Raw genomic sequence first — 26,534 nt, forward strand, 5'->3', positions numbered from 1 at the left:
ATTCATCATTGTTTCCCTAGTACTTGGCACAGGGTCTGCTAGAGGGTAGCTGCTTTATAAATGTGTAGTAAATAAATAAGAAAAAATAATATGGCGGCTCACATTTATTGAGTGATTACTACTTGCCGAGGCATACTATAGGTGTTATTCCTTTCAAAAGTTCACAACCCACTGAGATCAGATACCAACTTGATTATTCCCACTGATCAGATAAAGTGAGAAATTAGGTAACTTTTCCAGGAGCACTCACAAGTTTTCAATCGAGCCTTGCCCAATTTCAGAGCCCAAGTTCTCTATTTTAAAGTTCCAAATAAATAAATAAGTAAACAAATAAATATTTAAAGTGAAACTACTTTAGAGGTTTTCTAGTTCAGTGATACTCAAACTGTAGTCCAGGGACTGGCTACAAGTCTGCAAACTGTTTGCACTATTCATTTCATCTGACATTTTTTTTTCATAGCAAGACTTTCCCAATGAAGGAAGCATACGTTCTACCACATTAAAGGCGAGACTTCCTCAAGAAACAAGTTGCCAGCTTTTCACCAACAATGCAATGTTTGGAACGATGTGCTAGTTCAGTTCATTACCTGAAAGAAAAATCTCTCACTATACGATAATGCCATACATAGAGAGTTCATATAAGGGTGCAAAACGTTTTTCTTGCTATTCCTTTCAAGTTACTATTCAGCCCATAAAGACTTCCTCTTCTCTCTGATATCACTTCCTCTTCACTCCTCTCCCCATCTCCCCACATGCCCCTCAGTGTTTCCCCTCCTCAGTTCACTCACTCCCAGGGTCCCAGCTCCATCCTAGGTGAGCCCACCAGGGCCCCAAGCTCTGAGCGTTGGTCCTGACTCTGGCTAGGACACGTGAAGGCAGGTCCTTGCTGTGCTTTGAGGGAAAAGGCCTGAGGTCCTTCAGATTCCTCAGAGTGCAGCATCTGTAGAACAAGTAAACAGACAAAACACATCGAAACCATCCCTATTTTCTAATCTTGGCCACTTCTTATGGAATAACCTCGGTGTCATCTTGTTAATAAAGCACTGTTCTTCCCCCTAAGGAAAAAGAAGGAAAGAAAGGAATGTGAGGGAATAAAAATCCTACCCTAGCACACATACACCTGATGGTGCTCATTTTTCCTCGACATGTTGAAGAATATGAAAATGACATTCCCCCTGGCGTGGCATTTGGGGCCCAGCAGTCTTGGACGAGCACCCATCTGTCAGACGCTAATGCAAAATCGAAGAGAACATAAAATGGACCTTTAAAAAAATTAAGTGAAGATATCACCTTCTTCATTCTTTTTTAAAAAAAATTTTTATTGGAGTATAGTTGATTTACAATGTTGTGTTGCTTTCTGCTGTACAGCAAAGTGAATCAGTTATACATATACCAACTCTTTTTTAGATTCTTTTCCCATATAGGTCATTACAGAGTACTGAGTAGAGTTCCCTGTGCTACACAGCAGGTCCTTATTAGTTACCTATTTTATATATAGTAGCGTGGGAGATAAATTGGGAGTGGGGATGGACATATACACACCTTCCTCATTCTTTAGGGTTTCTTACTCTGAGGTCAACTGCCATCTGGTAGATCCATAAATGGAATAAAAAATGTTATATATTTGTGCAATTTTCTGGAGAGTCTGTGACTCCAAATGGGCTGATGACACATCCTGACCTGCATGCCCAGTGCAGAGAGAGCAATCAACTATGTGGTTTGCATATTGTTCTCCTTCCACTCATGGGTTTATGAAGGCATATATATTTAATGGCATTTTATGAAAATAAGACAAGTTAATAAACAAACTGGTATAGCATAACCACGAAATTCTATGCCATGGCTTCAGACTTTTCCAGCCATCTCACAAATACAGGGAGGACTGAGCATGAGATTCAGGAACTTTATAGCAAACCTTTCACCCCGAATGGGAGAAAAAAGTAAACGTATGTCTTAATTTATGTGGGTTGATAAAGGAAGATGGCAGATTTGAGTTTCATTTGGAGATGACTAAATGAAGAGAGCACATGACTTAAAACAAAATAAAGCTTGGGAGATACTAAATGTCAATTTGGAATTTAGTGAATTTAGCTCCTTCTGTTATGAGCCACTTTGGGGTTCTGCACAAGAAAAGTTGTTTTGTTTTTTGTTCTTTTACAAACTGAAAGAAATCTCTTTTAATTTTTCAGTGATGATGGAAACCATGTCATCTCTGTTCTTCCTTCAACCTTTACTTTGCTTCTCCTTTGGAAACTAGGTCACTTGTGAAAGTATAGTAGTACAGACCCTCATCTGTACTTTGTGAACAAATCAGGAAATTAGCTTGTTCTATATTCAACCATACTTTTTAAGAGAGAAAGAGGACAATATATAACAAATCTTAACTGAATTAAAAAACACATGTTATTTTTGTAGAGGTAAGTTTAGATATTTATCAGTTAAGGATTTTTATATTCATTTGGAAAGTCTTGTATCTTAACAGAGACTTTTGCAAATAAGCACACGGGGTTAAACATCAATTGACTTATAAGTTAAGCACTAAACAGTTAAAACCATCTTCCTTCTTCACTGTGAGTCTTAGTTACCAAGAGCTTTACTAGGTCACTGAATGTCTGTCCATGGTCACCCCTGACGTTTTCTGACATGCTTCCCAGAACTCAGGACCAAGGAACATCTGGTGCCACATTTATGATTTATCATTATATAAGCCCAAGACGCTGAGAGTGCCCACATGAAAGAAGCACATTGCAAACACATTTAGTTTCAATAATGATCACTATTTCATTTCTGCTGTTAACTTTTCAAAGAACTTCCACAAATGAATAACATGAAATCACATTTAACTAGCACTTTTTCATCTACAGAACCCCTTTTACATGCATTATTTCATTTTCCTTTGACAAGAATTCTGTAAGACAGATAGGACAGGTATTCATACCCACATTTTTTCAGATGAGAAAATCTAGGCTTAGAAAGGTAAAGGGTTCTGTCTGGGTAACACAGAGAGTAAGGGGTGACACTAGAAGTTTTTTAGTTCTCTTTTCACCATACCTCAATATAACTTCTATTTAATGTCTCCTGTTGACCTTAGAACCATCTTTTCAGATAATTACGTGAGATATTATGATGAATAACATAATTAGATCAATATTGTAATTAGAATGTAGTCTCAGGTTGGGTAGTAATTTCTTCAAGAAGCCACTTTTGCATTCTAAAAAAATAGAAATGGTGTCTGATTTGAGTTCTCTGGATACAGTATTTTACCAGACCCCCAGGTCAAAGAAATAAAGGAAGTTTTTAAGAGTGGGGAATGTGGAGAGGAAGAACACTGAATCGTAGAGTCCAAGACCAGGTGGGAGTGGACCCACACCTAAATGGCTATGTGGCCTTTGTCAAATCACTAGGAATAGGTGCTAACTTTGTGGACTATTGGGCCAAATACTGTGGTAGTTGCCATAATTTCTCCTATAGTGCTCTTGAAAACCTGTTTTCCAAATAAGAGGAGATTAACTAACTTGCCCAAGGCTATGTAACTTGGAAGTAGAATTGGGGTATTTGGCTCCAAAACCCTCACTGGCCTCAACATCCCCAATGACTTTTTGACTGCAATGACCTTTGGAAGTCCCTTTCTTCTCTCGAGTTCTGAATCTATTTTGGTATTATAGAACCAGACTGTCTCCATTGACTTCATTCCCTCGTAGTGTGGTTTTTTGAGGATCATTTGAAATTTAAGCTAGTAAGTTGTGATGCAGCCTAAAGAGCATTATGATTCAATAGTACTAGTTTCTCGTGGTTGTTGTTACTGCTTTGGGTTTTAGGTTTTTCTAATTGTTTACTAACGTCTGGTTTAAATTTTATTTGTTGCTCCAAATCACATATTTTGAAAGCCTACTCATACCTTGCTTTTTTTTTTCTGCTACACAAATAGAACATCATCTGGCAATAAGAATAACTATCTCTTTCAAAGAGCCTAGCTTGACACACACAGTTCTCCTTGTTCTTTTCTTTTAAAATTATCATAACTATTCTTGCCCATTTACTCTCCCAGATGATTTTTAAATCAGCTCACCACTTTCCATGAAATATCCTAGTATTATGTTAATTGAAATTGCATTGTTTATACATTGATTTTAAAACAGTAGCTGTGTTTAAACACTGAGTCTTCCCTTAAATAAATAGGATCATTTTTTTTTGGTTTACTCAGATTTTCTTTTTATGTACTTCATTAAAATGTATACTTTTTTTATCTGAAGATTTATTATTAGGTTTATTTAGGGTTTTATAATTTTTATTCTCACCATAAATTATTCTTTCTCTTTATATGGTCAGTTGATTATTGTTTATAAACAAAATACTGATTTTTGGATATTGTTCTTATATGTGATCACTTAGCTAATTCTTTCAGTAGTTCAAATCATTTTTCAGTTGATTTTCTTATATTTTGAAAACATACTGCCTTACCATCTGCAAAAAACCCTCAAAGTTCTCTTTTTTCCAAAATTTAAAACCCATATTACTTCTTGTTTTATTGCATTTTCCAGAACCTCCAGAATAATGTTGAATAGTAGCCATAAATGTTGACAATTTATGTTGAAATTGAATAGTAGCCATAAATGTCGAAAATTTATTAATTTTATTCTAGTCTTTTCTTATTAGACTAGAGTTCAAGAAGCAGAAACATAGCATCAATAGATATGAAAATTTTAGAGACTATTGTTTCATATTACTAAACTGTCATTTAAAGACGTTTGTAGCAAATCTTACTTTGACCAGCAGTGTATGAGAGTATCTGTCTAGTTAATCTTTAGGCTGCATTTTGTGTCCAGTAATTATAAGAAATGAATATAATAAGTTTTAAATGGTTCTGATGTTGAAAAGACTGTAAAGAGATGAACTACCCAATGAGCAATAGCATATCTTTTCAAATTTACTGATCAAAATCTATATTGATTTTGCAAGATTATTCCAGGGAAATACATTTTGGATGGTGGTAGGTAAATACATTCTCAAAATGGTTCAAAATTTACCTCATTCTAACACAAAGTGTATTTAAACAATCACAGTTCTTGTCTGGTTATTGCTGTACTTGGAATACACAATTTTATGTTTCTGACAATGTATTCTTTGCATTTGCATCAGTTAGGTTTATGAAATTTATGAATTTCATATTTACTGAACTTTTAAATTCTCATCTTCAAATGACTGGCTTGGCTAAAAATTGCTGCAGACTACTAAACATTCTGTGCAGTGCAATGCTGGGGAGGTCTGCTAAACAGACTTTCCAGATACATTTCATCATTTCACCTCCTGCTCTACCACAGGATTATAAATGGAGTAATAATATTTCTCACTTGCTTCTATGTCTACCCTGACTTAGATGAAGACTGTAAAAACAAAAATATCTTCTGGGCACTGCTTTCTGCATGGGCTCTGCCAATCGTAATCACAACCGTTACCCATTTTTTAGGAATCGAGAGCTGGATTAATATGGGTTCTTTCACCCTCACAAGGTTTGCATCTTAAAAGGATCAGAGGTGACAGGGCAGAATTTAAAAAGCATAATTTATTACTGGACAGAGTATTAATCCTTAAGTGTCTCTACACCCACTTGTACTCCAGGCAAACTCCCATCTAGTACCTCCTTGATGGTTGAAAGATGGTTTAAAAAGCTAAGGAAGTGAGTACATTCCATATTAGCAATTTTGATCTTCTGAATTATTGGAGCATCCGCTCATAGTTGTTTCTCTTCTATTTCTGCATATGTATGTGATACCGAACAGGACCATGTGAGGCTCCTAGGCACAAAAACCTTTCTGTGTCCCCCATTCCTTGATTACAGGAAATGGGCTTCATTCAGCCTCCAGGACCTTCCCTGAGTTCCAAGGAGCACGTTCAAACAGATACTAATTAGGGAAGGGAGGAGATGCAGAGACAAGGGAGGAGCAGTCAAAAGAAACAATAGTGCAGCCTTGGGGCAGGGTCCTGGTCCCCCCTCAAGGGATACACATAACAATATCTTTGAGCTGTTTTGCAGATACTGAAACCCCCACCAGGTGGGAGAGGTTAACTGCATGCTGCCCACAAGCACGTAGAACCCAGACCGGTTGGAACCGGAAGATTGATGATGCTGACTCCCACTTATCTCCCCACCAACCAATCAGAAGAATGTCTACAAGCTGATCACGCCCGCTTTGCACCATTACTATAAAACTCCTCACTACCTGCTCCAGGTTGGGACACACAGTTCTGAGGGCATTAGCCCGCTGTGGCCCCCTTTGCCTGGCAAAGCAATCAAGCTATTCTTTTCTACTTCACCCAAAACTCTGTCTCTGAGAATTAATTTGGTGTCAGGGTACAGAGACCAGATTCAGCTTCAAATGCTGCATTCTCTAAATATACAGTTAGCAGAGAGTAGTTTTTTGTTTTTTGTTTTAATTTTTTTTTTATTTTGAGAGTAGTTTTTGTAAAAGTAAAGAGCTGCTTAGTGGGGGGTCTCTTGGCCCTTTGCTTGTTTCATTACTGCCAGCACAACATTAAAAGGGACTATTTTATAAAGCAGTCAAGGACTTTAATGATTTAAGGATTTAAATAATTGCTGAACCAGCTCATTGAAATGATCTAACAGAGCCTCATAGAGCAAACTATCCTTGCATGATCCTTTCTTTTTTACCTGTTGGTCCTCTAACAAGGAACAGCTGCACAGACAAGCCCCCAGTAGCAGCAGCTCTAAAATGATAAAAGTGGAAAAATAGTAACTTTACAGTGGAGAATCTGGTGGGCACCCCCTTCATCAAGGGATCAAAGTAAGTGCAGTAATGGAACAAATCAACATCCTATGCCCCCTAATATGATGCACTGAGAACACATCACTTTTGCGGTCTTACTGCCAAAAATGCACAGCTTGCATCTCATTGTGAGGCAATATCAAACAAACTCAAATTGAAGGACATTCTATAAAATATCTGGCCCTTTCTTCAAAACTGTCAAGGTCATGTTTCCCATACCTACTGGCCCCACATATGATTCCAAATGGCATTCCCAAATCCCCAAGACCATATTCTATGGCAGATCCAACTTTTACCTTCCACTGCCTGTTCTTCTCACATCTCAGTTCACGCCTGACTGGTCCCACTCTAACAGGGAAGAAAATAATCTGACTCTATGTTGGATCTGTTTCTTTTACTTTGACCTTTGCTTTCCATTGCTTTTGTTCTGTCTATAGCTATAGGCATACATAATGGTCTGCCTCTGGGAACCCTGCCCCTCTGCCTGAATGTTAAACTAAAGTGCCTTTGTTCAGCTCACAGGAAAACACCCTGACCCTGCCCACATGTGAATGGCTGCAGAAAAGAAGAAATTAACACATCCCCTCCCCAAGGCTGGCCAAAACCAGGAGATATTTTGCAAGACTTATGACCTTTTACTTTACTTCCTCACCTCCTCCCCAGCTCTGTTCTATAAAAGAAACTAGCATCCAGACCCGATAAGATGGTACTCTAGGACACTAGTCCACCATCTTCTTGGATGCCCAACTCTCCGAATAATGTCGCTATTCCTTGCTTCAACACTTGTCTCCCAATTTATTGGCCTGTTGTGTGGCAAGCAGAGTGAGCTTGGACTCGGTAACACCACTCACACTTTTGTGAAAGGACTTAAGTTGACCACGATATGCACAGCAGTGCTTGAGGACAGTTGTCCTAATCATATGTGGCTTGAGAGGGAAGAGGCGATCACCTGGTCTCCCGGACCCTCAAATAGGGTTACATTCTGAGATTCTCCTGGAATAATAAATACGGTTAGCAAGGACCATGGTCTCTAATATAGTACTTCAAACAGGCTGCAAACTGTACTTCAGAATACTTTTCACTTGGAAGAAAATGCCAAAATGGAGAAGTGGCCTCTTCATTTCCAGAAGTTAAAAAACTGCTAGGATTCATCTTGGAAACAGCAAACCAAGTAGCCAAAGTGGAAGTGTGCAATAAAGATGATGAAATAAAATTACTCCCTATAAAAAACCATTACTGTCCTTTTTGCAAAGCCCTTTCCTCAAGAGCATATGTATAGAAGTGGGTGGGGCATGGGTGGGGCAACAGGCCGTTAGTCCAGGCAATTTCCAGTGAAATTAAAAGAGAACTGAAACCTGTGAGGTTCCCCCTCCCTAGTAAGCTTTCTGCCTTTCTTTGAATCTTTTTTCTAGACTCAGAAGGTCTTGGTAAATCTGGCAGCTGTCACAAAATACCATCTGTCCTAAGAAAATGGGGGCAGAGGTGGCTGTAACCCAGGGGATTTTTCCAAGTGCTGTCAGCATGCATTTCCATTGGTAAAGGAGCACGCTCAAGTCCCTGACAGGAAAGTGAAAACCTTATACAGCAAATCTCTGCAGTTGCACTTACATGGGGACAGGTGAAGTTTTGGGTGTACGACTGGGGTGGTGGTTACCTGCCTGTGAGAGAAGGGAGGGTCTACAAAGTCCACACATGCAAGAGAGAGAAGGAGGGAGAGGGTTATATAAAGTGGGCAAAGAGTTGGCCATGTGAGAATCTGCCTGTATCTGGTTACCCATGAGGACTGGTCAGTATTGGTTAACTGGTCTACCAGCTGAGAGCAGCTCCCGACCTGGACCGTGTTGACATTTAAATGCTGTAAGCACTTAGTCTAGTTCAGTGACAGATTCAAAACTGTCCTCATAAGCCCCCTTTAAAGAAGTCAGTCAAGAATTTGAGAGGAAATCCTTTTAGCCTCATTCTGCCATCATCAATAAGAGGTTTTTCTCCAAGTTGCAAAGGAAGCCATCTACCTAACACTTAGGATAAACTCGGGCTGCTGATTCTTCCGGGTGTGTAGGCAGGACTTGGTTTTGGAGCATCGATTTTGCAAGAGTCAGAGCACTGTGATTGCTTATATTCCTCCTGCAAAACTGTGTCTATGAGGCATGTTTGCTTGAGATCACCCCTAGTGCTTCTTTAACCAAGGCCCTGGCCATTGTTCAGAGCCAGTGTTAGGACCACAGCAGACTCGCTGATGAATAATTCAAAGCCTGCTACCCATGCAGTTGAGGTGCCCCAAAGTGCAGCAAGAGCCCCCCTGTCCCCGATTCCACCAGATGTTTCAGAGGAACTGGGGAGATGCCTCTGAAAACTAAAACCTCAGCTAGGCAAGACCAATTGCCCACAGATGAGAAAAGCACAGAAGTAAGTGTAAAGGAAACACACACACACACACACCACACACACACACCACACATCCCAGACCACACGCACATACATCCCACACAACACTTCACGTATATCCACACACACCACACACATACACACACCACACACATACACACACACTCCAGACACCCACACCGCACACACACTTTGCAGTTCCGCAGGTTACCCCAGGCGGCAGCAGCAGCTCATGAGTACTTCTTTCTCACACGTAAGAGACGGCATGAATTACATTTCTGGAAAGGTGTCTGAGCCACGGCTGATGAAAGCTCTTGCAGGCCCATAGGTGTCAGAGTCACAGGGCTTTTCAGCACCGAAGGGGCTGCTGTGACCTCTGGGTTTGGGAGCAGATCCCTTTTCAGAAGCTGCAGAACCTGTTCATCTGTCTGGAAACAGCTTCAGCCCGACGTTCACTTTGAGCTGTACGCTGAGACTTACCAGGCATGTGCCGGGCTGTGGAGGGGATGGCAGTGCCCTGCTTGTGGGAAATGCATACGTTCTACCAGAGCCTGAAACATTTAGGCTACATGTCTAGGCATGTGCTTTGCCCTTCTGGTTATTTTCTCTTAGCTCTGGCTATGTCTACCAGGTGGTTGGTGGTGCTTCTTTGTAAGATGATCAACGAGCCAAAATGCCATGGGAATGCAGGAATCTCCCTTGTTACACTGGGCTTCATTTAGAAATAAAGTTTATATATATATATAAAAGTGTATATATATATATAAATGTATATATAAAAGTGTATATATATAAATATATATAAAAGTGTATATATATAAATATAAAAAAGTGTATATATAAATATATATATGTGTATATATATAAATATATATATAGACACACACATATGTACTGTATATATGTATATATATAAACTTATATACATATAAGTTTACATGTATATAAACATACTATACATACATATACACATACTATATATTATATATACATAAACCTATGTATACACACTATATACACATACTATATATTATATATACATACATCTATGTATACATACTATATATACACACTATATACACATACTATATATTATATACACATAATCTATATATACATACTATATATACACACTGTATATTATATACACATACATCTATGTATACATACTATATATACACACTACATATTATATATACATACATCTATGTATATATCTTTTATTAAATTAACAAACACTTAAATACCAGTTCCTATGTACACATACATACCAGCTACTATTTGTAAGACACTCTTTTAAGTCCTTCACAAAAGATAATTTATTTAATCTTCAAAATAACCCCAATGCTACAATTGCTTCTCTTCTCCGACTTTACAGATGGGCAAACTGAAACTTGGGCAGGTGAAGCAACACACTCAAGGTCGCAGAAGCAGCATGTGATGAAACCTGGATCCAAACAGAGCCTCAGACTCCATAATCTTGGCATTTGTGATATATTCCCACAACCTGCTTTCTCTTCTGCTGAGTAGGGACCTGGGAGGGAGAATTCAACCACATTTAGTTTGGTAGTATTAGGATAGTTACATGGGTATTTTTCCTGCAAACTCTCTAAGATGGTTTGGGGGTATATGCATCTATACATTCTGACCATTCAAATTCAGCTTGGCAAAACCTTAGGCTTTGTATAAAGAGAGTTATAGAAGATGAATTTGTTAACACTGCAAACAAATGTTAATTGTGATGCAATTCATAGTAAAGAGTGTGAAAAGTCAGAGGGAATCTACTTTCACCAGATTTCATTTAAGCTATACATTTATTACCTCAGGTAAAAATAGAAATGTTCTAAATCAATTTTTTTTAATGCTACTAGATGGTGCAAAAGACAAAAAAATATAAGTGTAAATGTCTTCTCATTACCTATGGTAAAATTTTAGACCTTCATCTTGTTAACTGGCTATTACCGATTGTCACTGACATTTTCTGCTATTTTTATCTGCTTTTATTTTATTCTCATTCTTAGGGAATTTTACTCAGGTGTTAAGTTATACATTGAAACTATTTCTTATGTAACATTGTTTGAATGTAGTCACTGTGTGAATGTAGGATGTAAGCAAAGATATTCAAGGGTTAAGGTCTTTTTTTCACAGCAATAGCTGTTGCTGTGGACTGTGGAGTGTCTGAAGGACATTCTGAGATAAGAATAAGATTTGAAACTGGAGATGGGAGTTCAGACCCAGTGCCCTCATCACCTTCCTTCCCCGAGGAGGGAGCCTCAGGAAGCAAAAATGCCAATGTGGGAAGCAGGTGGCCCACAGAGCTGAGGAGGCTTTTAAAGATTGTAATTCCCCTCGTCCACATAGGGCCTGTGACAGACCCCAGGAGACACAGTGTCCTCTGATGCTCCCCATTTCCCTGAGAGCTGTAACGAGAATAGACACATCCAAAGTAGCCTAGGGGCAGGCAGGCCCCAGACCCCCGCAGAAGAGAGTTGCCCAGTTTAGGAAAGAAAAACATAGAAAGGCCAGTAAAATTCAAATTTCAGATAAACAGCAATTGTTTAGTGTAAGTATATCATGGAACATGATATGCTTAGCATGGAGCATATTTATACTTTATCTATATTCTGTTTGGTAACTCTGCTGGGAGGCAGTGGAGGAACAGATGCATGGAAGCCACTCGGCCCTGCTGACAGACAAGTACAATAGTCTCTGCATCTGCTTTGCCCAGATGACAACTGAAACCGAGTCCCCCTACAACTGAGTTCCCCCGCTGAGTTTATGATTAATCTCTCTATCCAAAATTTTATTCCCTTTCGTATCCTGCCCCTGTCCCCCTCAGGATCAAGGAGCATCAAAGAAAAGGGAGGAATTGAAACCAAGCAGGACCCTGCGGGACCTTTCTGGGTACAAAAGCCCCACAATGTCCCCCATGTCTTGTTTGTAGGAAAATGTACTTTCCAAGGCCTTCCCTGAGTTCCAAAGAGCAGGCTCAAGCAACTAATGATTAGAAAAAGAGAGTCACAGGACTCCTAGTTCCTCCTGAAGGAATATACATAACAATGACACATATCTTTGAGTTGTTCTTTATAAACTAAGAGTTTCTAAATCTTTATTAATCATGTATGGTTCACAGATGTTCTTTAAAAGAAAAAAAAAACAGCTTTCTAGAGAAGCACAGTCCTCCTGAGTGGCTTCATCTTTGCATCATGAGTCTTGTTTTAAAAGAAAATCAAAGTGGTACAATTTGTTTACACTATGATACTTTCTAAATAAACTCTTAAAAAAAAAACCAAAACAGTCTGGTCTTTCCTTAAATGTTACAGCAAAACAGGTATAAAATAGACAATAAATTATAGTTTATATTTACAAAAAAGCTGTAAGTGCAGTTATAGATCATAAATGTATTATTTAATCAGTTTAGTATAAAATTGGTTTCCTAGTACATGATCATGAAAAAGACATTTAAAAAATATTCTCAGATTTAATCTGAGTCTTACTTTCTACGGGAGAAAATCGTGATGCTGACCACAAGCACCTAGACTCCAGATTGGTTGGAACCAGAAGGCTGATGATGTTGACTCCTGATTACCTCACCACCAGCCAATCAGAAGAAGGTCCACAAGCTGATCAGGCATCCTATGACTCTCTCCCCTAACACTGTCTTTAAAATGCCTAAAAGCCATTGGGGAGTTTGTGTCTTCTGAGCATGAGTTGCCCATTCTCCTTGCTTTGTGCCCTGCAATAAATGCTGCACTTTCCTTCATCACAACCCAGTGTCAGTAGATTGGCTTTGCTGCATGTTGGGAGAGCTGACCCAAGTTCTGTTTGGTAATAGTATTATAAATTAATGTTTTTATGCTATCGGGGTATGAGTATATTTTGGGGAGTCTCTGCTCAGCTGTGAATGAGAAGAGAGTGTTAGTAGAAAACGGTGAGACTGGAACTCAGAATCCAAGCCACTCCTGACACTGTGTGTGCCCTTGGACGGGTCAGGTAACATGTAAGGAAGGAAGAAGGGACTAAGATTTTTGTCATGTGCAAACCGTGGTTCAGCTTCATCCTTAAATTGGGATAATATCTACCTACTGATTATGGGATTTGTGAGGCTTAAATATCACCAACCATAAAAGCCCTTTTTGCACACAAAAACTACACAAAAATATCACACAAATACAAGATATCATGATCACATTCACCAACTAACTATACAATTTGGGGAGGGGAAAGGGAGGAGGGGGAGCAGGGGGCTCTTTCTCCTCCTCTTCCTCTGCTCTCTATCTCCTTGATATCCAGCATCTGAAGTGTCCTTCATATATTAAGGAAAGTAGTATCACTATGACCATCTCAACTATTATTAATTAATTCAATTCAAGCTATGGGTAAGTGAATGACTCAGCAAAGTTTGATGGTTTGCTAACAAACTTTTTAACTTAGAGCAGCTGGGCTACTTCACAACTAACCAAATATATGTCAAAGAAAGTTAAGCCTTTACATATAGGACAGGTTTCTTTACAAAATAAAGTTGTAGGGTCAATATTCACTGAAGCAAAAGGCTGAAATACATAAATGGCCATCCAGTATGAAGCATGGTTACCATTGTGAATGTTCTTGTCTTCAGAAGACCTGGATTTGAGGACAAGTTCTGCTACATCCTGTGTAGTCTGGAGTCTATATGTTAACCTCTCTGAGCCTCAGTTTTGTTATTTATACAATAAACGAATAAGCTTCTACCTGTTGTGAGGATTAAATGAGGTTTACAGACATATATAGCACTTTGGGGAATGTAATATACAATGTAAATAAAGTTGCATTTGTGACATCTTAACTGAAATAAAAACACCCAAAGTGCCAAAATCATGGCTTTTTTTTTTTTTTGTCATCTAGTTCCTACAGAGATTTTTTTGACTGTATACCTCTCTGAAATAAAATTACCCCTGCTTTCTTTCAGCTAAAATTCAAAGTATTGGGGAGACTTTTATGCAATTTAGTTTAGCAGTTTGGAAGGATGTTGAATATTTAAAATGTGTCTTTTTTTCCTGAGGCTGTGAGAGCCTCAAGATGATTTTGGTGTGTGCAGATTCACCCTCTGACAATTCAAAATCAGCTTCGTGAAGCTCTCCATCTTTCACATGCAGACAAACTTGTTAACAGTGCCGACAAATGAGAATTACAGTGCAATTCAGACCAAGAGGTGTCATAAGTCAGAGAAAATCTGCTTTGGCAAGAATCACCTAGTGGATGCAATCAAGACAGCTCTGAGCTGCAAATGTCACTCCCTACCCTGTGTAGGTCTCCGCTGAGCAGGTAGGGGTCCTCCTTACCTTGAACCACTGAGCAATTGGGAGCCTGACTAATATTTATTATTCATGAGAAATGGAGCCAGTGCTTCTCAGACATTTGCAGAGCATTGCAGTCATTAACGAAGTGGGGGAAGTGATCTGCTCCCTGGTGCCCCCCACCGTGTTTATTTGAATGTGTGATCATTAGACAACGCCAGACTCTCTGGGGCTCCGTGCCCAGAGTGCATTATACCCTGGAGAACGTGAAAACACTTTAATTAACAACAGGAGTGGGCAGGCCTGCTGGGCGCCTTCTGTTACCATCTTCAGGGCCTGGAAAGTCAGCACTCAGTCATGACCCCCACCATTTTTACTACCAACATCCAAGAAGATACTAGGAAACAATTTCATTTAAAATTGATTTGGAAAGACCACTAAATATAAGGTATTTCTCCCCATTTCTTCCTCTGGCACAACTCTATTAGTAATCAACATCACACCAACACATACACAGATCCACTAGTATGCTTACACACACACACACACATGCACGAGACATGAGCTTGATATTCCTCTATATTCCACATGCTCTGCAAACAGTACAGTACTCTGGGGTGTATAGATGGATAACACGCCAAACTGGCTTGGAATATGCATTCATTTGAATGTGCAAATTTATATTAGTCAATTACTCAGTCAGATAAATGATTTGGTTCATTAATTTAAATAAAATGCTGGCAAATTCCTAACATACCATCCAGCTGAGAGATGATGTGCTTTCGTTACTTGTTTGCTGGTTTTTAAATGAATCAGTGATTTCTGCCTGAACTGGGTATATTTAAGACGATGTCATACTCAACCAAACTTTGCTGCCATGTCCTCTGTTAAAAGACAAGCTTGTTGAATTGTTGAATCTTCCACTTCTGTATCCAGAACTGATTTGCTGCCTTGTGTGAACGTGAATGTGACCAGAGCTGGCTGCATGCACGTGTGCAGGCTGACCCTGGGTGTTGCCCCCATGACCTGGTCTCTAGGCCAGCTTCTTGGAAAATAGTTATTCTATAACAGGAACTCTGGTATGACCAGAATTCACTTAATGAAGACTAAATGATCATATCACTCCATCAATTAGTAAGTATTTATTGAGCATCTGCTGGTGTCCCATGAGCATCCACATGGGCTCCAAAAACAGTGAGCAACCCAGACGGAGAGAGAAGACCAGTATCTGAGACACATTTGGAGAAAATCAAATGTTGATGTGTGGGGCTGGGATATTAACCTTCTTAAAAGCATACTGTTCTTCCGGGCATATTGGGGAAGTTTTATTTTTGCTTTTAAGGGTAGCTAGTAGAAGTGGAATGGATGGCAATCTAAGGAGCCTTTTTTAAAAAAAGAAACAATATTTTAGAACAACTTTAGATTTATAGAAAAAGTGTGAAAGTACAGAGAATTCCCATATACCTCATATCTAGTTTCGTCTATTATTAACATCTTACGTTAGTATAGTACACGTGTTACAATTAATGAATTCATATTGATACATTAATGTTAATTAAAATCTATACTTTATGTGAATTTCCTTAGTTTTTGCCTCTGGCCCTTTGTCTGTTCCAGGATTCACATTACATTTAGTCCTTATGTCTCCTTAGGCTCCTCTGGGCTGTGACAATTTCTCAGACTTTGCTTCTTTTTGATGACCTTGACAGTTTGAGGAATACCGATCAGGTATTTGGTACAATTAAACTGGGATTTGTGTGATGATTTTCTCGTGATGAGACAGGGGTTATGGGTTTTGGGGAGGAAGACTACAGAGGTCAAGTGTCACTTTCACTATATGATGTCAACAGTGCATATACCATCGACACGACTTCTCACATAGACACTGTTTTCCTCCCCAGGAGACTGTTGCCTAAAAATACCTGAGACCCTGCTGGCAAAAGTAAATCTACAACGATCTATCACTTCCACAGTCTCCCCTATCCACCTCCTGGACCATGGCTGGCCTCTTATTTCACTTCAGTGGTTTATGGATACTAATATTTATCTTGAAGCATGCTCTTTCCCTAGTAAACGTCATTTTCATTATAAACGTTAAATATTTAAGATGCACAGAGGTTGTTAACTCTCATATAGAGAATATAGTTTCAACCTCTTTCTAGAGAATCAAGTAAATCTTCATATACTTGATACCTAGCAGGACCCTGTGGGGCTCCTGGGCACAAAAGCCTTTCTGTGTTCCCCATTTCTTGATTACAGGAAATGGGCTTCATTCAGCCTCCAGGACCTTCCCTGAGTTCCAAGGAGCAGGTTCAAACAGATGTTAATTAGGGAAGGGAGGGGATGTGCAAACAAGGGAGGAGCAGTCAAAAGAAACAATAGTGCAGCCTTGGGGCAGGGTCCTGGTTCCCCCTCAAGGGACACACATAACAATATCTTTGAGCTGTTTTGCAGATACTGAAATCCCCACCAGGTGGGAGAAGTTAACTGTGTGCTGCCCACAAGCATGTAGACCCCAGACCGGTTGGACCCAGAAGGTTGCTGATACTGACTCCCACTTACCTCCCCACCAACCAATCAGAAGAATGTCCACGAGCTGATCACGGCCCCTTTGAACCATTACTATAAAACTCTTCACTACCTGCTCCAGGTTGGGACACACAGTTTTGAGGGCATTACCCCGCTGTGACCCCCTTTGCCTTACAAAGCAATCAAGCTATTCGTTTCTACTTCACCCAAAGCTCTGTCTCTGAGAATTAATTTGGTGTCGTGGTCCAGAGGCCGGATTCGGCTTCATACTTGTGTATGAGGAGTCTTGGCATTTGAGTGTTTTAAGAAAAAGCTGAACATTTACATTTGACTTGTTTATGATCTCACACTTCAAATGTTTCTGTCACAGCTTAGTAGTTACAGGTACATTTTTTTTTAAAACAAAACTCCTGGAACTGGGTGGGAACACAAATATTTACTGAGCATCTCCTCTGCATATTGTATTTAATTTAATAATCACAGTAGCCCTATAAGTCAGGTATAATTATGTGCATTTTACAGATGAGGGAGTGGTTCTGGGACACCAGGTGACAAGACTGATTAATGATGAGCCAGAATGTGTGAATGACCCACGTTATTTCTGTGATATGACCCACTCCTGCTGGAGTTGAGAGGGGAGTGTAATTGGCGGAAATGCTCCCCTTAGAGGTGCAAGACTTTTGGCCTAAGAGAATTTCCAGGCTTCAAGAATCTCCTAGAAGAACGCAAGTTTTTATTCTCGCAGACATTGTCACAGCCTTTGCATGCTTGATAAAAAAAAATTTACACTTCTCCACTTAATCTATATTTAGACAATGTTTCTTGTTCCTTTTTTGATAATAATGTTAAAATAAATGTCTTTATTATAATTTCTCAAAAAATTTACAGGACTTTCCCAGAAAGCCAAGTGAGGGTGACTTTGATAATAAAGTGGAATAGAAAAATACTTCACGGTAACCAATAATTGATCAATATGAAAATAGTTACAACGATGTGACAAAGTAGAGTTTATAATACGTAAAGAGCTCAATAACTTAATGAGAAAAAGAGCAATCCAATGGAATCATGAGCAAAGCTCACGAGTAGACAGTTTTCAAATGAAGAAGTAAAAATGGCTAGTAAATATATGAAAAGATATTCAGCCTCTTTACTAATCAAATAAATGCAAATTTAAACAACTATGGTTTTGACACATCAAATTGGCAAAGATTTAATATGCAAATACCCAGAGTTGGCAAGAATGTGGAAAGGAATGACTTTTTAGCAATACCTATTATAGCTTTAAAGTATGTTTTCTTTGAGCCAAAAATTCCACTTATAGTAATTTATCCTATAGAAATATTTGTCCAAGTATGCAAAGATATATTCCCCAGGATATTAAATGTCATTGTTTACAAATTACAAAAAAGAGGAAACAACTGAAATGTCAATTAATAGGGGCTTGTTGAAATAAATTACAGCACACACATACAATGGAGAGCTATGCAATCATTAAAAAATATAAAGTGGAGTTCTGTATGTCCACATTATGTTTTGCGTGAAAAAAAATCAGGTTGCTGAAGAGTTTGTATTTTTTTTATCCGATTTACGTCAACATATATGGCTTTACCTAGATATTTTCACACCTCTTTTGACTGTAGCAGTGATGGGGCTTCGTAAGAAAGAGAATCCTAAACTCAGGATGCTGTCAACTGAAAAAAAACCCAAAAAAACCCCACAATCTAAAAGTTGAGAGTTATATTTTATTTGGCAGAAACGTTTAAGACTTCAAGCCGAGGAGGCAGCATCTCAAGTAACCCTGAGAATACTACTCTCAGGAGGTGAAGGGGGATCCAGGATATATAGGAGTTTTGTAACAAAGGGCAGGTAGTCTGAACGTCAAAAGATTATTGTTAATTAAAGAAAACTAGGAATCTCAAGTTAAGGCATTTAGTGCTTTTCCATGTATGGGAAGATGCAAGAATGTGGGCTCACTGAAATCATTCCTTTGATATGCACCTCAGCTACCTCAGGTCAGGATCCTGTTTTCACATTCTGAGTTTCCTCAGGGCTCACCTTAGGGAGTGGCTGCAGTCTGATGGCTGCTAGACGGCAGGTATTCTTTGTTTCCTTCCTGAGTTCCCTCAGGGCTCACCAGCTCACCTTTGGAGGTGGCGGCAATCACTGATGGCTGTGACATCCTTCGTTTACTGATGCGGCAGGCAACATTCCATTTCTCAACGCTCTTAGTTCTTTGGATAGGATTGTGTATTCATCTGCAAACAGAACAGAGATTTAAGAAAATATTTGCAAGCTGAGTGAGGATGTTACAAGCAGCAAGTTCAGAAATTCATTGAAAACACATTGGATTGAAGTCATTTTGTATTAATCGTCTGTGGTGACTCCAGGAAATATCAAAAGCAGAGAAGTTATATAAAATGATTCTCTAAACACATAGATTGCATTCATTGAATGGTTACTAATTTGTTTAATATTTTCTCTGATTTCTTTATCACATACTGAATATTATAGAATAGAAAAATACACAAATATTATATAAAATGTTCCTATACTATTCAACTTTAAATAATTGCTCTTCAACTCTAATTAACCCATTTGAAAAAAATGTTAGTCTGAAATGTCTCCTGAGGCTTTGTCCCTGCTTAGACAAGGCTCATTTAAAGAGAGGCTTATCACAGCCATCCTCAAATAATTTGATCCTCTAGAAATATTTTAGTTACAACACACCAATGAAGGTAATGAGCTGAATGCAATAACTACACTCAGCCTAAGGGGTAAAACGTTATCTGGCAAAGCACTAGTTGACAAAAGGTGGGTGTTCACCTGCTACGTGTGGAGCAGACCTGTTGCGGGTCGCAGGCTTTCAGCAGAAAAGGAAGCCTCTGGTGGCCAGGGTGGAGGCTATCCTCTCCATGTCTACGAAGCTTGGACATCCTTGCCTCTGACTCGCAGAGCAATAATACCCCCTGTATTTTCTTGCATAAATCTAGGGCTTTACATATATCGCATATCTTACTGCTTCTCAGCCTGATTTTCGTTCAGAAAGTAGTGACTGTGTAACAGGGAAGAGCCAAATCGGACTACATGTTGGATCTGTTTCTTTTACTTTAATCGTTGCTTTCCGCTGCTTTTGTTCACTAAAAGGATACTGTGTATACATAATGGCCTGCCTCGGGGGAACACTGCTCCTCTTCCCGAAGGTTAAACCAAAGTGCCTTTGTTCAGGGAAACATCCGGACCCTGTCCCACCTGGGGATGGCTACAAGAAAGAAGAAATTAACACATCCTCTCCCCGATGCTGGCCATTCCAGGGGATATTTGCAAAACGTATGGCCTTTTTACTTTATTTCCACACCTCCGCCCCCTCTCTGTGCTATAAAAGAAACTGGCATCCAAACCCCGATAAGACGGTTATTTTGAGACTTTCGTCTGCTATCTTCTCGGTTTGCTTTCGTCTCCGATTTATTGGCCTGTGGTGAGGCGAGCAGAGCAAGCTTGGACCGGTAACAACTCCAGTCACTTCTAACATGAAATGGTAAAAACTGGCTCACAGTTACACAGATCTGGAAAGCTGGCACCAGGATACTTGATCATCGTCACGAGTATTGTAATTTTGAGTAGAAAATATGGGCACAAAAAATACTTTAATGGGGATGCACAGAAATGTCAGCTCAAACAACAGCCAGTAGGGAGAAAAGCACAAAAAATGAAGCACCTGTAGGAAATAAATCAGGAAAGTATGGCAGCCTGGTTGCCCCCAAGGAGTGCCTTGAAAGCAACCAGCTCTGGAAATAGCAGCAGAATTTAGCCCATCATACATACAGGCTGGCCTGTGGGCTGCTGTTCCTTCAGTGTGGTCTTTCTGGTAACTTCTACTCACAAAGATGGAGCTCGGCCACTTTTAGTACATCTTTCAATCTGGTGTTCACTTTCAAATTGTTGCATAATTACATGGAATAAGCCATACCAAGTTTTTTGTTTGTTTGTTTGTTTTTTGGCATACCAGGTTTTAAATGGTAATGTGCAAACCTCAAAGTCACCAAGACTTGGATAAGCCTTCAAAAGTCCAGTTGAATGAATCATAATCTCTTTGATCTAACATCCGAATGGCAACCTCTTCAAGGGTCTTATTCCCTATACATGCATTTCTCTTTCTCACATCACAAGATCTAGCCTTAGACACACAGGCCAAAACCAGGGGAACATTTCTGAGCCTAAACTGACAATTTGTATTTTTTTTGTTCCAAGCACTGTGCATGATTCAGCATTTTGTTTTTATTTAGCAAAAATTTTTTTTAAACAAATTAGATATCTTTTATCACTATCATCCCGATGTATCACGTACTGCTTGGGACATTGTTGACAATAAATAGTTAAGAAATAAGGGAAAGAGGGAAAGGAGTTTATTTGAGAGATTTGGGACTTAGTTATTTGCTCATATCTTCCATTCTCAGATTTCCTGCAGCATGAGTCAACTACTTGCCCAGGGAACACCAGAAATTTCACAGTGTTTAAAGGAAGGTAGTGGGGCAGTCCTATTTCAACTGCCAGGAAAACCCAGGGATGGCCACAGCAGAAAAAGGAATAGAACACAATTTCAAGGCTAAGCGTAACCAGTGTAATGAGCTAGAACCCCTAGCCTCTGAGTTGTGAAGACAAACCCAGGTCTGGAATTTTACAACTCATGGATCCACAAGGAGAGAGATTTTTTTTTTACGAATTTATTTATTTATTTATTTATTTATTTTTGGCTGTGTTGGGTCTCTGTTGCTGCGCGTGGGCTTCTCATTGCAGTGGCTTCTCTTGTTGCGGAGCACAGGCTCTAGGTGCTCAGGCTTCAGTAGTTATGGCACGCGGGCTTCAGTAGTTGTGGCTCGTGGGCTCTAGATCGCAGGCTCGGTAGTTGTGGCGCATGGGCTTAGTTGCTTCGCAGCATGTGGCATCTTCCCGGACTAGGGTTCGAACCCGTGTCTCCTGCATTGGCAGGCAGATTCTTAATCACTGCTCCACCAGGGAAGCCCAACAAGGTGAGAGATTTTAAATAGAAAGGACTTTTTATAATTATCTTCCTAGGGTCCCTGTATGTCCCTGAACAAAATTATCTGGGAATAAAAATAGGATGTAAACAACCATTTGTAATATTGTAAACAATATTCCTGGGTCTCCACCCCTCCATTCTCAAATAGACTTCTGGCTACACTCAAACTCTTCATGAAAAGCTATTGATTAATTCAACAAGTGTCACTGAGACAATAATATGTAACAGTTGTGGTGTGGAGATACAGCTGTGAGAAGGATAGTCATGAACCCTGCCCTAAGGAGCTGACAACCTAGTGCAAGATTCTGGCTTCTCCTAGGGCTTGTCTCACCTGCCTGAGTGCTAGTTCTGTTGGCTCCCAGGGGCATCCACTGTTCTCCTCTCCTTGTCCCATTTGCTTGGAGATGAGTGCTACTATTAGCCATACCCAACCAGCTCTGCTGTCAGTGACCAGAAGATGCACTGCTGCTCTGATGGTGCCCATCGAACTGCTCCAAGGCTGGTAGTACACCTGTCAGTGTTGTGAAGGACCATGCCCAGGGGTCCATCGGCTGAGGATGCTGAAGCTACCAGTGCTATTTCCCAATGTGGCAGAAGTTCCCTCCACCAATGTTGCCAACATCTTACAACTCCGTCAGGTGACTGTGACCATTGTTAAGAGGAAAAACAAAACATCTTACAACTCCATCAGGTGACTGTGACCATTGTTAAGAGGAAAAACAAAGTAAGGTAAACAGACAGAGAGTAATGGTAGGGATAGTCCTTTATATAGAGTCGTCAACAAGGACCACTATGACAAGGTGATCTTTGAACTGAGACAGAATAAAGTGACGGAGGTGGCCATATGAACATCTGGGGGAAATACATCCCAAACAGAGGGACCAACAAGTGCAAAGAACCTAGGGTTGGACTGCACCTGACATCTTCAGGCAACCCCAAGGAAGTCGGTGTAGTTGGAGAAGAGTGAATGAGGAGGAAATGAGGTCAAGGATTAGGCAGTTCTCCTAGGCAGATCACATAGAGTCTTGCAGGCCTTGGGAGAGACTTTATATTTTCTTCTGAGTTAGATTAGGAGCCATTGTGGGAGGTTGAGCAGATGAGTGACATGATTTGACTTAAGTCTTGGAATTATCACACTCTGGCTGGAGTGCAGCAAATAGACTGAGAAGAACCAAGAGGGGAAGTATGGAGGCCACTTGGGGACTATTGAAATAATACAGGTGAAAGATGATGGTAACTTGGATCAGGGTAGTAGCAGTGGGGTTGGAGGACATGGTTGGACTCAGAATTTGCTGCCGTATTGGATGTTAGGTGGAAGGGCAAAGAATTAAGGATGACTCCAAGTTTTTAGCCTGAGTAACTTGAAAAATAGAATTAGATGTCTTTGGGATTGGAAAGTCTGACAGAGAAGCAGGCTGGTGGGATAAGATCAAAACTCTGATTATGGACGTGTTGATTTCAAGATGCCTATTAAGCATCCAGTAGAGATTTTGATTAGGCAGCTGAATATACAAGATTAGAATATAGGAAGAGATTTGAACTGATGATTTAAAATTGGGCATCTTCATCATACAAATCAATGGGACTGAGTGAGATCAAATAGGTACTAAGCTTTCATAAATAAGAGAAAGTCTGAAAACCTCTTCTGAAGGATTCTGGAGGCCCCAAAACATCCAGAACTGTGGAAAGAATGAGGGTGCAGCAGAAGAACCTGAGCAGGAGCAGCCAGTGAGAGTGGTACCCCAAAGACTCACTGAAGAAAGCATATCAAAGGGTAGGGAGTGACCAACTGTTTCATATACTATTGACACATTGAGTAAGATGAGTCTGAGAGCTGACTAAGAATTGAAAACTAAGATTGTCAACATGGAGGTCATTGGTAGGATGGACATTTATTTCCCAAACCGGGACACCTTTGAGAATGAAAGAGGATGTGTATTAGTAATCTATAGCTGTGTAACAAATTATCCCCAAAACTTAATAGCTTAAGATAATAACAAACATTTATTATCTTGTACAGTTTATGTGGGTCTAGAATTTGAATTCGGAAGTGGCTTTGCTGGACAGTTCTATCTCAGGACCTCTCATGAGATGGGGTTCAGATATTGACCAGGGCTACAGTCATCTGAAGGCTTGGCTGGGGCTCTAAGATCTGCTTCCAAGGTGGCTCACTCACATGGCAAGTTAGTGCTCGTTGTTGGCCGAGGCCTCTGTACTTCATCACGTGGGCCTCCCCACAGGCAGCTTGAGTGTCCTGACAATAGGGAATCTGACTTCCTCCAGAACAGGTGATCCAAGAGAGCAAGGCTGAAATGGTCACACAGGTCAGCCCTACTCAGTCTGGGAGGGGACCACAGAAGAGTGTGAACAACTGGGATAATTGGGAGCCATCCTAGGGAATGGCTACAAGAGGACATTATTAATATTTATGCCCAGACAACAAATATAAACAAGTACCATCTCAGGCAAATAGAGGTGTACATTCATCCTAGTCTGGTGACTGAGCAGAACAGTTTCAAGAGAGTAGATTGATAGACATGAGAACTATACCAGTGAAATTCAATGCCAAAACTTTTGCTCAAATACTGGATGAAAAATGAGCTCTTTTCCCCTCTCTTTCCACTAGACTTGAAGCTGATAGAATTGCGAATATGAGTGGTAAATACTTTGCCATTAACTTGGGGTCAAGCAGTAAAACCAACAGAGAACCCTCCATCAAGAGGTGGAAATTCCTGATGGTAACATTGTTTGAGCACTTGGATCCAGTCAAGCCTAAAGCTTACGTTAACTGGAACCATAATCACATTCTCGTTTCACCCCCTTTAAAATACTTAAGTTAGATTTCTCAAATTTACAATCCCCAAATAATCCAGATCAATGCCTCTGTTATTTAAGTAGATCCTTGTGGACCATAATCCACTAATCTCCTAAGACACATCCAGACATGTCTTTGTGCAGGGTAAAGGTAGATTAAGCTCAATCTGGTCTCCCTGCCACACAGGAAGGCTGTTCAGGTCAACTCCTTTAAGAACATTTACTTATACTAGCATTTTAACTGGTGACTAGGCTCATGTAGTGGATTTTATATGTAAGAGTATATATTGACAATGAGTTGTTATTGGTATTTGAGCAACCCATAAATGTCGATCTTCAGGACAGGCAATGCCACAGGTACTTTTTTAGAAACAGCTTTACTCTATGAAACATGGTGGGGGTGGGGGTAATTCTTGAAATCAATCCAACGACAAAAGCCTTGCCTGGAAAAGTGCTGCCAGCAGAATAGCTGGACCATCCATCCAGAACCAAACTGAAGTCCATCTATACAAAGGAAAAGAAAATGTTTTCAAATCCCACACTGGTTGCTTTCTCTTCTCTTTCTCTCTAACCTCCCTTCAAGATCTTGTTTCCTTCAGTCCTCAGGCAAAAATAGAACTGGATTTTCACATAGCCTCTCAGGAGGCCTCCTATTACTCAAAATAAGTAAACTTATTTTGCATTTGAAAAAACAAAACTCTGTAGGTAGAAGGATTCAGAAGAGAGGCTGGAGGTGAATAGAAAAAGATGGCAGTGGCTGAAACCAGCCTTTGGGCTCTTTCTTGCAGAAGGGGCACCCCAAACTGAGATTCCCTATACTGCTACCTCTTTGGAATGCACATCCGGAGGCAGAAACAGAACTGAGCTGTGCATGCAGAAAATTGAATGTGTCCATTGATCCAGCAAGTCTGAATAAATTCTCATTCTTGTTAACATAGCAATTAGTCCTCATGGTCACTGGAACTTTGAAACAAGGCTGTTTTGGTGCCACTTGTCTTACTCCCCCATGTTACCCAAACTTGAAACACTTCCAGACTGAGACTGAACAAACTCCCTTAATTTTCAATGACCACCTGCTTCAATTCAGGAAACAGGCTGAGGAGAGGGAGCAGCGTGGAGGTGACATTTAATTTCAAGGTCTCCCCACTGCTCCCCCTCAGCATCAGTGTGCTCCTTCCAGAGAGCACAAACATTTCCTGAGCGTCTACTATACATGAGGTGATTTCTGATACACGATCTCATTGAAACCTCGCAAGTAGGATTTGCAGAAGCTTATCTTGAAGAGGCACAGCTTATACGGAACACGTACGTATGGTAGAAACCCTGGCAATGGACAACATGTGCTAATGGGTTGCACCTGGAGCCAAGAAGCAGCAGAGCCAATTCATGATCCCAAGTCCGCCACTGCCCTTGAGATGTGGCCTCAGCAATACCACCTATACTTCAGTTTCCCTTAAAATGCAATGTACAACGCTAAGCTAAGCAGGGGAGGGGCGTTACCGCGCTAGATGTAGCACTCTGAGCTTCTTTAAAGAGAGGTGTTTTGAAATGCTCAGCCTGATAACTATTGAGTAAATAGGCGTTTCACACTCAGACTTACCCAGTGGGCGTGCAGAGGAGGACGTAAATTGATACCACTGCTCTCTCCTTGGAGTTCCATGTTTCCAGATGGTACATTCAATTAGAGTTTATCTCAGCATCTCAAAT

The sequence above is a fragment of the Balaenoptera ricei genome, chromosome 11 (assembly GCF_028023285.1).
Source record: "Balaenoptera ricei isolate mBalRic1 chromosome 11, mBalRic1.hap2, whole genome shotgun sequence".
Taxonomy (NCBI): domain Eukaryota; kingdom Metazoa; phylum Chordata; class Mammalia; order Artiodactyla; family Balaenopteridae; genus Balaenoptera; species Balaenoptera ricei.